Source organism: Prionailurus viverrinus, chromosome D4 (genome assembly GCF_022837055.1).
Source record: "Prionailurus viverrinus isolate Anna chromosome D4, UM_Priviv_1.0, whole genome shotgun sequence".
NCBI lineage: Eukaryota > Metazoa > Chordata > Mammalia > Carnivora > Felidae > Prionailurus > Prionailurus viverrinus.
Genome location: NC_062573.1, coordinates 16988711 through 17001256, shown reverse-complemented (window position 1 = coordinate 17001256; position 12546 = coordinate 16988711).

Sequence of the window (12546 nt, the reverse complement as noted above, 5' to 3'; positions counted from 1 at the left end):
GGCTCTTCTGAACCAGTCCCAGCAGGTAGCAATCAGGGACTCGGGATTCTGACCATCTCGTGTGATGAGCGTGATGAGTCCCAGGTGGCAAAAACAGCCAGCCTAGGTCATGTGCACACTCCTGTTGCTGGGGTCTGCGGTGGAGGAGAGGAGAGGAAGGAATGCCGGGAAGACCACGTATGTGAACCCAAAGAGCCCGTGCTGCAGACGATGTCCCTGCTCGTATGGGTATTTCCATTGTCACTGTCAGTGTCCCTCTGACAAACCTTTGGGATAAGACAGGGACCTTAGATTTGAGGCTCACCACTTCTTCAGTGGAACCTTTGACCATTTTCTTACTCTAGATTGGATTTCTGACTTCTGGAATTGCTGTGGGGAATGAATATAAATGGTTGGTACGGATGTGCTCAGAGTTTACTTCATTGAAAGCTCTGCATTCAGTCAGCAAATGCTTACTGAGTGCCTACTATGTGTCCACCTCTGTGCATATGAGGACAAATGAAAATGAGGCTCGTTCAGATGGTTTCGACTGGAATTGGAGGGGCTGTTAGCATTGGGAATGTGGGGACAGAGCTGCTTCAAAGTCAGGCAATGTTTCCACAGCTTCCTGTTAAATAGGGCCATCCTGTGATAACCTGCACTGTCTTAGCATGCTTTTAATTATTCCTTGTGGCATAGGACCCATATGCTTCTGGGCAAGAGAGAGAAAGAGATCCAAGTGAAAAGATGTTTCGTAGAAGCCAGAAATGTCCCAGAAATCATCAATGGAGGATCGAAAGGTGCTAGGAGCTTGCAAGGAGACATTTAGGAAGGAACTCCCTTAGATGAACAAGAGGGCTGCGTGATCACCACCATGGATCATCGGAAGGGTGGAGTTTCTCCCTGTGGTCAGTGTTCCCCCTTGACGGCAAGTATGAAGTATGGCCACTAGGTGGCAGTGCTCTCCAAGGTGAAAGCGGCTTTCCCAGCCAAGAGCCTCTCCGGGGGGCCCTGGACATTTCCCACTCTTAACACAAGACAGGGCTCCATTGAGATCTTACATGTAGCCACACCGAAAACACCAAAATGGAAACCACCACATGTGCAATCCTACGTGGAGGTCAAATGCGGCCCTTTACTTACACTTACGTTTCAGTGGAAAATTGGCCGTTGCCACCAGGTGGCAGCAGACATCTATTTGCGAGCTTCCACCAGCAATGGCTCTGCTTCCCAAGGGCCAGCTCTGTACCAGGCACTGTGCTGAGCGCTCTAGGTAGATTATTTCACTCAGTTCTTAACAACACTCCTTTGAACTACATACTAGTAGTATCTTCATTTTACAAAGGAGGAAACTCCCACTCGGGGAGTTTAAATAAGTTGGTGTGCCCATGACATGACCAGGGGTGGAAGGAGGATGCAAATCTGGGCAGCTTACCTCCCCAACTTTCCTTCTCATCAACTTGACTCAATAGCAAAACTTCCATCTTGGTCCTGGGCCAGTTCTGCTTTCTCTCAGCCCGGGAGAACATGCCTTCAGGACAGGACAACTGCTGACAGCTGGAAACTGGGTGTGTACATCCAAGTGGGGTTGTGGGTGGGGCATCGACAGTCCGTTAAAAGCTGCCAATGTCACTAAGAGCCAACACAGGCTAAAATTCTGGTTCCTTCCAGCTGGGCATGTGGTCTGCCCTCTACATTTTCACAAATGCTACTGAGTCATGCAAATGTCTTGGTGGCCCTAGAAATTATCTCCGGCTCTCTAGCCCAGGCACATTTTCATCGGCTCCTACTGTTCCCATGTACACACACACACACACACATTTTACAGAATCACTCCAGCTCTAGATGTCCACTTCTGTACTGAGTAGGGTAAAGCTAGACTGCCAACAAAGAGACCCAATAATTAATTCAGTGTCTGAAGGAAGACATTTTATTTCTGTCTCACATTACAGTCCAAGGGGAGCATTCAAGCTCTGAGGGCAGATTTAAGTTAGCGTCTTTGTCCTCCATCCCTTCCGGGACCTGTTGTCAAGGGCATGGTTCGGCTTTAGGAAATGGTAAGATGCAGTGAAACCATTTACCGAAAACATGGGTGTGCCCATTCCCTGGACCCTCAGTGGCTGTGGCTTCCCTGCATTAAGACAGTAGACTGGCTTTTATTTTATTTACTTATTTTTTTAAATATGAAATTTATTGTCAAATTGGTTTCCATACAACACCCAGTGCTCATCCCAACAGGTGCCCTCCTTAGTGCCCATCACCCACTTTCCCCTCTCCCCCTCCCCCCATCAGCTCTCGGTTTATTCTCAGTTAAGAGTCTCTTATGGTTTACCTCCCTCCAACTTTCCCCCCTCCCCCTCCCCCCATGGTCTTCTGTTAAGTTTAGTGGAAACATATGGTATCCGTCTTTCTCTGTATGACTTATTTCACTTAGCATAACACTCTCCAGTTCCATCCACGTTGCTACAAAAGGTCATATTTCATTCTTTCTCATTGCCAAGTAATATTCCATTGTGTATATAAAGCACAATTTCTTTATCCATTCATCAGTTGATGGACATTTAGGCTCTTTCCATAATTTGGCTATTGTTGAAAGTGCTACTGTAAACATTGGGGTACAAGTGTCCCTATGCATCAGCACTCCTGTATCCCTTGGGTAAATTCCTAGCAGTGCTATTGCTGGGTCATAGGGTAGATACTATTTTTAATTTTTTGAGGAACCTCCCCACTGTTTTCCAGAGCTAGACTGGCTTTTAGAGATTAGGAAACTATTTCTAGAATTTCTATTGCTACCACAGAAGCTGGCAAGGGAACAATCCAAAGGAAGCCTGAGGGAATAAGCTGTTAAAAACGTGATCTAAGTCACACATCCTCTCTTGGTACATAGTCCCCATCAAGTTTATCCTTTCCCGGGGTTATAATGGCACAACCTATGGGAAGAGAAATAGTTACAAGGACAGGTGAGAGGAACACAGAGCTAGAAAGTCCTCTGCACTCATCAGGATATCCCATGTCTTTTAATACAAAGGATACCGCATGCCTCCTTGTGCATCACAGATACCACTCAAACACCCATGTCCCACAAATTCCATGTATCCCGGAAGCAGTGTTGGCATGCTTAATGGGGACTCGTGCAAAAGTTTCGCCTGGGCTGGGGAGCCTCAGGGACAATCACCGATAAAAATAAGCTGACTGTGCTCGGCTGCCCCTCAGTCATGCCACCTGTGCCTCACCCAGTGCGGTGGAGCAGGACTTTATGGAACGTGTCTGGGTCATGCAGCTGCTTGCACTTGAGCTACCTTCTCTGAGTTGCAAGCCATGCAGATTGACCCTGAGAGGATGTTGGTGGCTGCTGAATACATTTGCCGTATTTTTCGGTCCGAGTTAACGTCAGCTGGTCAGAAACGACCTCCCGCTTGCCTCCAGAGCTGCTGGAGCATGGCAGTGACACTTTGCTAACGCTATAGAACGTATTAACGAAAGATAAATGACGTTGTATAACCACGGGTTCATGAGTTGTTTGGGGGAGGGTTGTATCAATCTGCCAGCAAAGCTTAGTGGTGATAATGATATGCATCTGGTTTTGGTGGAGCCTGTGGGGTTTTGACCATTGAAGGCTGGCCGCGTAGCTTCAGTATGCCTGGAGGACCAGCTCCCTACAAGAGACTCCCACCACAGGGAGACTTTGGGTTCCTACTGCTCAGGGTCTTTGCATGTACACCACTGAGGATGTGGGACCTGTGTGACTCAACAATGGGAGGACAAAGAAGACTGTCCCCGAGAGTGCCAGACCCCTTCTGATATGTCTTTCTCCTGAATTACACCCATTGCCTGTGACAAGGCTGAGCGTAGCAAGTTTGAATCCCGTGAGCCCTGTCAGCAGCAGAGCATTTAAGGTAATTAATGTGCAATTAACACACATTACCTTTTCGATGCACCTTCATAGTCTGTTCTTAATGTCACCTAAACCATCTGCTTGCTAAGTGCACTTGGTCCTTGGCAATCAGTCTGGTGACCCGGAAAGGTAAAGAAAGCCTCGTTACAAGGGGAATAACGAGGGATCTAGGCTGTAATTCTCTGCCCTCCATAAACACGACCAAAGAGAACTCAGGTGATTTGCTCGAACAGCATGTAAGGTGGAGGAGGGGCACAGAGCCTCTCCCACAGGGAGTCTGTCACCTGCAGGGAGGGCAGCAGGAGCACCACAGAGGAGCTTTCCCAGGAGGAAGACAGCTGGGAACAGAGACGAGCACCAGGACTGAGCCCTGTGGACGAGACAGAGGGATGTACTCAGAGATGTGAAGAGGGAGCCACAGGGTTTGCTGGGTAAGTATACATAACTTTTAAAAAATCCTAATGTATTGAGGTGAAATTCACATAACTTAATCATGTTTAAAGTGAACAAGTCAGTACATTGGTACATTCACAATGTTGTGAACTCTCTAGTTCCAAACCACGTTCGTCATCCCCGACACCCCACAATCAAGCAGCTGTTCCTCGTTACCCCTCCCCCACCCTTGGCACCCACGAATTGCCTTTTGTCTCTATGGATTTGCCTGTTCCGGAAACTTCATATAGATGGAATCACACAATAAATGATCTTTCGCATCTGGCTTCTTTCACTTCGCATAATGGTTTCAAGGCTCATCCAATTTACAGCATGTGTCAGATCTTTCCTTTTTAAGGTTAAGTAGTATTTCCATTGTGTGGATACACTACATTCTTTTTTTCCTTTCTTTTCTTTTCTTTTTTTTTTTTTGAGAGAAAGAGACAGAGAGAGAGAGAATCTTAGATTCCACACTCAGCATGAAGCCCAACACGGGGTTCGATCCCACAGCCCTGGGATCATGACCTGAGCTGAAATCAAGAGTTGGTCCCTCAACCGACTGAGCCACCCAGGTGCCCTGGATAGACTACAACTATCTATCCATCCACACATTGATAACCACTTGAGCTGTTTTCACCTTTTGGCTATTGTGAGTAACGCTGCCGTGAACACGCACATACACTTTCAGTTCTTTGGGGGCACATACCTACGAGTGGGATTGTGGAATCATTTGGTAATGCTGTTTAACTCCACACATAACTTTCCATTGCACCTGTCAGGAGTTGGGGATTAGCAGAGGGTTGCTGGAGACAAAGTTCAGTGAGCTCAGAGTCCCATCCACACAGAGGGGGCTGGGGTGGCTGCCTGGCCTCTAGCCGAGAGAGAAGGTATTAAGGAGCCATCAAGAAGCTTGTTATATGCTCTCTGGGGATTGGGAAGGAGGTAGCTGCCGGCTTCGTAACAACAGCCAAGAGAGCTGGCTGTGCACATTAGGCCTCCTCTCTAGAATTTGCGGGCACAAAGCATGGTGTGGGTGTCCACCGGAGCAGAGATGGGCCTCTCGTCCAAGAGACGTGAGGTGTCCTTAGGTCCTGCACACCGGGGCTGCCCAGAGAAGGGCAGGAACAACAGCAGAATGAAGCTGGGCTTCACTCCTGCGCGCAGAAGAGCTGCAGACGAGTTACGGGCAGCCAGCTGGAGCAGGGGTACATCCTCTCTAGTCAAAGGAAGATCCCAGGGATGAGACGGTGGGTCTCAAAAACCAAGACAGAGAAAGTGTTGGCTTTAATTCTTTCCCTGCCCTTTCATGGTGGTATTAATCAAGTAAGGTCTTACCTCACCTCCCTCCCTCCCAGCCACTACCGACTCCCAGCCCTGGAGAGGACAGGAACCTCTCTACATCGTTTAGGACAAAAACTAGAAGCTCCAGGTAGGTGAGCACTAACCAGGCTTCCCACCCTTCCACTGCGGACCTCTAACCCCGAGCTGTGGGGAAGAAGTTTTACCTTTCAATGAAATCAGAGATCTTTTACTTGTTAAAAATGACACTGATAGGATGCCTTAAGTTCTGTACTGAAACTGTGTTTTGCGACTTTGTGGCCAGAGCACTTCCCGATTCTGTGAGTGGTCAGAAAAGTGACTGGCCCAGCCATGAATTTCATCCATGACCATGGATTTTGTTTTTAATAAAACAAAATAACATAATAAAATGCAGTATAGACCAGAGCTGTCAGGTAAGATTTGCTGTTGGCATTTTAATTCTTTGGGCTTCTGGTCATTGCTAACCATAATATAAGCTTGCTGGGGTAGAATTGGGATGGGGGCGCCTGGGTGGCTCAGTCAGTTAAGCGTCTGACTTCGGCTCAGGTCTGATCTCGCAGTCCGTGAGTTCGAGCCCCGTGTCGGACTCTGTGCTATCGGCAGAGCCTGCTTCAGATCCTCTGTCCCGCTGGCTCTCTGCCCTTCCCCTGCTCATGGTCCCTCACTCTCTCACTCTCGCTCTCAAAAATAAACATTTAAAAAAAAATTGGGATGGCCAAAGTTCTTGAGATTCACTGAATAGAATGTTGCTTAAAAAGTGAATTTCTGGGGGCGCCTGGGTGGCGCAGTCGGTTAAGCATCCGACTTCAGCCAGGTCACGATCTCGCGGTCCGCGAGTTCAAGCCCCGCGTCGGGCTCTGGGCTGATGGCTCAGAGCCTGGAGCCTGTTTCTGATTCTGTGTCTCCCTCTCTCTCTGCCCCTCCCCCGTTCATGCTCTGTCTCTCTCTGTCCCCAAAATAAATAAACGTTGAAAAAAAAAAAAGTGAATTTCTGGGGCGCCCGGGTGGCTCAGTCAGTTAAGCCTCCGACTTCGGCTCAGGTCATGATCTCGTGGTTCACGAGTTCGAGCCCCACATCAGACTCCGTGCTGACAGCTCAGGGCCTGGAGCCTGCTTCAGATTCTGTGTCTCCCTCTCTCTCTTCCCCTCCCCTGCTCATGCTCTGTTTCTCTCTCTCTCTCTCAAAAATAAATAAACCTAAAGAAAAAAAAAATCTTTTAAGTGAATTTCTTACTTAGCCTTCCCCTTCCTCCGACTCGACTTCTTAGTGTATTACCACTTGTGGTTTATGATTTGGGTTTAGGATTATCTGCCATATGTGTTATGCCTGTTCTATGTGCAGAAGCTTTGCTTACGTCCTGAAGAACAGAGCATGTGACATTCCTGTGCATCCACCTCTCTTGTCGCAGCCCAGAGTCTGATACGCGGGAACAGCTCAGTACCCGGAAGAGATTTGTTCTCTCTCTGCAACTAGACTGTTCACTTGCCAGTCACAACCCGGGAGCCTGAGCTCAGCAAGCAAGCACACTGGGCTTCTTCTCTCCACGCCACGGGCGAGCAAGGGGCTTATTGGGACAAAGGGCCGGGGGCTCTGTGCCCTTCCTACAGGGCTTGCAGGGGTGACTTTTCTTCCCTGTCACCTCCTTTCTCTCTTCAGCAGAGGCTACCAGGACTGCCCTTCTTTAGACCAGAGTAGGAAACCGGGGCCGAAAGTCAGTAAGCGAACTTGTCACAGTGGTCTCTCCAAAGCCAGGAAGCAATGCTCCTCGTTTCTGTGCAAGTGCTCGGAACACTAAAGGGATCTTTTTTTGCTTAAAGAAATCTATAAGAGGAAATCCACCAAATGTGACCCGTGCGTACCGATCACACGCGAAGGCGGGGAACAGCCTGTATCGTGACACGTGAGCCTGCCTCAGAGTCACCGGAAGGACGTTCTAAACCACCTTCCTGGGCCTCTCCCCCAGAGTTTCTGAGTCAGCAGGTCTGGACGGGGCAGATAATTCTCATTTCTGACCTATGCCCAGCAAAGCAATTGCTGCTGGTCTGCAGAACCACGGAGCTAGGTGATCGGCCGGGGTACCACTGGTGACCCCAATCGCTACAAAGTCAATCACTCTGAAATTTCTAAAGTGTCTCTATAACCCTCTGAAAATAACTCTTTGCCCACCCTCCTCGTCCGCTGGATAAATACCACAGAGACTGTGTTCGGGAGCTTCTTACCCAGACTGCTCTGGGCCCTTGCCCTGAAGTGTTGCTCACTGAAATCATTGAGTTCATCTCAACAAGAATCCTGCAATTACAGAACCCTCCAGCAAGAAGTGACCCATGTGCCTGGGCTTCCACGGGGGGTGAAGGGCACACAGGTGGGCCCTAGAGGAAGTCCAAGGCTTTGTCTCCACCTAACTCTACCCCAGAAGGAATACAGTTGGCCTGCATGTTGGCAGGAGGATCAATGACCCTTCTGGTCGACTCTCTTTTTCAGAGAGCCCCAGACCTGGGGGTGGGATTTTCCCATCCCCAAAGCTGGTGTGATACAATGTGCATGGGCTGTCTCCCCCGCAGGGTGGGTCCCCATCCCTGCTCCCCCTCTTTAGAAAGTCAAGCAGAAGAAGCATAGGACCCAAAGGAGAGGGGACATGAAGAAGAGAGGGAAGCCTCTGTCCCTTGAGTAATTTTGTTTGAGCCTCCAGCTTGCAATCCACGTGGTCCTAAGGTAGTGGGTCTGCAGGCTGAAAACGTTAGAATAACTGAGGGGAGCTACCAAAAATTGCCTCTGCTCAAACCCAGGTGGCCTAGACAGGCATCTGTAAACAACAACAAAAAAAAGAGGGCAGTGAGAATTTAACAAAGAGAAGTGAAAGCAAATGCCACCAAAGGACACGTCCAAAGAGCAATACTAGCTTTATTCACGATGGCAAAAAATGAAAATAGGACATTGGGAAACTGTGGCTGGTTACTGGGAAGAGGCTGAAGGGAACTTTCTAGAATGTTGGCAATTTTTATCTTGATCAATGCTGTGTGTGTGTGGGTGTATCTATGAAAATAAGTATATATATATATATATATATATATATATACACACACACACAAATAAGTCTTTAAGATATACTCTGAAGAGGGGTGCCTGAGTGGCTCAGTTGGTTAAGCATCCAACTTTTAATCTCAGCTCAGGTCTTGATCTCAGGGTCATGAGTTCAGGCCCTGCACTGGGTTCCGTACTGCACATGAAGCCTACTTAAACACACACACACACACACACACACACACACACACACACACACACTTGCCACACCTGACCTGTTTTATGCCTTGATCAAAAAGAAAAATATAGAATATCAATGCTCTGGCCCTAGTCCAGAGATTGTAATTTAGTTAGATATTGTCCAAGTTCCATGATGATTCTCTTGTGCAGTCAGGGTTGGGAAGCACTGTCTTAGGCCAATGCCTATGGACAGGGCCGACCCAGCTGTGCGCCTAAGGCTCGAGGGGCAACGGGGGGCCCACAGCTCATGTTTGGGCCACACCACCAGGGTCTGGCCACAGTGAGCGCTTGTTCTGAGTCTCCTTTGCACACACACACACACACACACACACACACACACACACACACTTTGGAGACTGGCGGTGGTCCGTGGCTGGTCAGGGGTCTTCCCATTGATTTTGTCAGCACATGGTAGAGCTCAGCAGAGAGGAGCTTGGGTTTTGGGAGACGATCGCCCCTAGTCCTCAGGTTGTGAATGTAGCCACATGTGCCGTGGGCAGAACCTTAAAAGGAAAGCGAGTGTCTGGTGTTGGGGGAGAATCTGGCAAGTGGAATCTGAGACTGGCAGGGGGTGGAGACCCATGGCTGGGGCAGGAGTCTGGACAAGCTGTCTCCAGTCCCTCCCACCAGGAGAGCTCTGCGTTTCTTGTGAGCAGAGCTGCTCCTGCATCGGGACGGTATTCGCTGACCTAGATCTCCTACTGATCCTGAGGGCCAGATCAGGCGTTCCTTAATAACACGTGGGGAGTGTGGGTTGGCAGAGGACGAGGTGTTTACCACCACCGTTCCCCTCCTTCTTCCATTTCTTGGCCAAGGCTGAGAGGCTGGCATGCTGCCAAGCCTTGGTTGTGATCCTGAGCTTGGGGAATTCGGGGGTGGATAAGAACAGCCAGGCTGGGGAAGGGTTAGGTATATCTGGATGAGAAGTCCTGGTTTAGAGCTAATATGGTTCATATTAATACAGTGCTTCTTTATCAGGAATGGTGTTGATCATAGTTTTTCAAAATATGCACAGCCTGATTCCAGGCTCATTGGTTCTGTTTTTTAGAGTAACCAAGCACTGTATTATTTGGAAGAGTTCTAGGTGGTGAACATCCCTGATTAAATAAGACCCCTGGCTTAGTGCTTTGTTTTAATTTGCTTTTATTTTCAGCGTCTTCAGTGTGAGTTATTGTCAGATCTAGTTGGTGGTAATGTCTTCCAATTGTATATTTTTGTACTAGACTGCTGCCTTCTGGGTTTTTTTTTCTTTTTCTTTTTGGAGAACATAAAAGACTTTTATAATTAAAGTAGCTGGAAAAATAAAAACAAAGCAAAGCAAAACAAAATAAACCAAAAAGAAAACAACAACAAAAAAAAACCTCAGCCAGGTGGTAGATTCATCAATGAACAGACAACAGGAAGGGAGATAAAAGCGTTCGTAATTGTGGTTGTATTGTCTTTCTGGGTGGCAGTGAAGGGGGAAAGCTTCACGGAACTGCCATGAGCCCAGAGCCAAGAAATAAAATGAAAATGAAAAGTTTAGTCACTTGAATACTGTTTCCAGGAAGCGAATCGTTCATTAGCTGTGGACGAAACATAATTGCAGCAGGAATTAAAAAAAAAAAAGCTTCAGGAATTTATGTGCAGACAGAAAATGTTGACGGTGGGTCAGGTGGGTCTTTCTAAACAGCAAGGAAGTGACCTAAAGGAATATTAGTGCAAAGTAGGGATACCCAGTGCATCAGCAGCTGGGGAAGGGTTAGCTTTTAAGAAGCAGTATTTAGAAAGTCATAGGGTTCTCTCTGGCCTCCAGACAGGAGCACCAATCTCACCACCAGTAGTGAGACAAAAACGTTTCAAGAGGATTTCCTAGCTATGATGATGTAGAAATAAACGAAGGGAAGGGATCAGACAGGAGCAGTTTCACATAGTGTTAAAAGATAAACTGAGGCATGGTAAACACTCAAAGAGTTTATTTGAGCAAAAATCTATTCTGCTCAGGCAGCCCCCAACTGAAAGTGGTGAGGGGTGCTCCACAACCAGAAGCTCAGGGAGAGATTTGGATACAGCAGCCAGGGAAGCAGAGTAAGGAATGATTGATTGGCTATAGCCCAACGCCTAGTTGGCTGTTTGCGACTGGTTGTCCTTAGGTTTCAATTTTGTAACCTAGAGGCGTTACAGGCTTGGAGTTGGTTTGCTTAAGTTAGACCACCTTCTCTAGCAAAGGTGATGGCAACAAGTAGGTGCAGAAATGGCTCCTGTCCGTGTGCACAGGCCCCAGCTGGGCCAGCAGAGAGTAGATGAGACCCAGGCGCCCAGTCAAGAGAGGTAGACCTCTGATGCATAGCGGGTGGGAGGGCTGGAGCTAGGGGATGGAGCTCCTTGTCTGCACGAGCCTGTGGGGGCCACCACCTGTCCACACGAAGCCCACAGACCATGAGCTAGGTCAGTGTAGACAACCAAGGGAAGAGAGACTCAAAAGACACCACAACCTATCACATAAAGAGCCATCTGTGCTCTCTCTCTGCCTTCCACCCTGGTGCCAAAAGGCTGTACCCTCTGAATGGGGGAGGGCTGTGTGACAAGGGGACCATGCTCCTCCTCCCCCACCCCCCACCCCAATCCGCTGGCCTTAAAGGTATTTGCTTCCAGGCTGTGCTGGGGTGGGGAGGGAGGTCTGTGGGATCTGACTTGAGCCAGAGGCAAGAACTGGGATGGAAAGTTAGGGAATCCTGGCTGAGGTGGCATGCAGGGAGGCTGCCCCTAGTGGGGATGTGGGGATGTGCCCCTAGTGGGGATGGCGGAATTGCCAGCTAATGCCAAGGCCTCTTCCTGTCCCTGCTCTTGCCCACAGGGGCTATTGTGGCCTCATGTTGTAACTGGGACTCGTGTGGCTCAGAGAGTTCGGGAACCCAGCCAAGGTCATGTCTCCTAATGGCAGTGCTGAGACTGGAGCCCGAGGACTGAAGGCCATCACCAGCAGCCACGTGGTGGCAGGCTGGGCTGGGCTGGGGAGGGGAGGGGTCCTCACTGTGGTGGGAAGGCTGGGAGGCCTGATGCAGGGCCGTCTGTTGGGAGCTGGGTGGTCCCTAGTTCATGAGAGCCTTCCTCTGCTAGCACTGCGGAGAGTGGGGGAAGAGGTTAGCTCCAGTCCTGCCCAGCACGGGAGAGAGAAAATCGGTTGTGGCTGGTATGATGGCCCAGACTAGCCGAGCAGGTGTGCCAGCCCATGGGCTGGTGGAAGTGTGAGTGTGACCGAGCAACAGAGGGATGGTTCTGGTCTAATGCTCTTGGCAGAAGCGGCCTTGTGGGAAGAGGAAGGATCCCAAACCGGCCCTGCCCTTTCCCTCTCTTCCTTCAAGCTCTTCCAGGGGAACACTAGATCCTCAGCACGAGAACAACTCGGGCCCAGGGAAGGCCAGGCCTCGGGGACAAGGGTGCTCTGTCCGATCAGCCTTGGCGGCAGGCAGTCGGCTCAGACCTGAACTTGTGGACACTGACCTGGCCTGTTCTTGGCTGAAAAGGTTTCCCACTCAGGCATCGCCTCTTGGACTCTGGCCTTCTAACCCATGCTCAGGGAAAAGCAGCTCCAGACTGAGGAATGTGGATCTAGAAAATGGGGATTTGTGGAAGGTTTGCAGTCAGGAGGGTGACCTGTGCCACGTCCAGCCTCTGA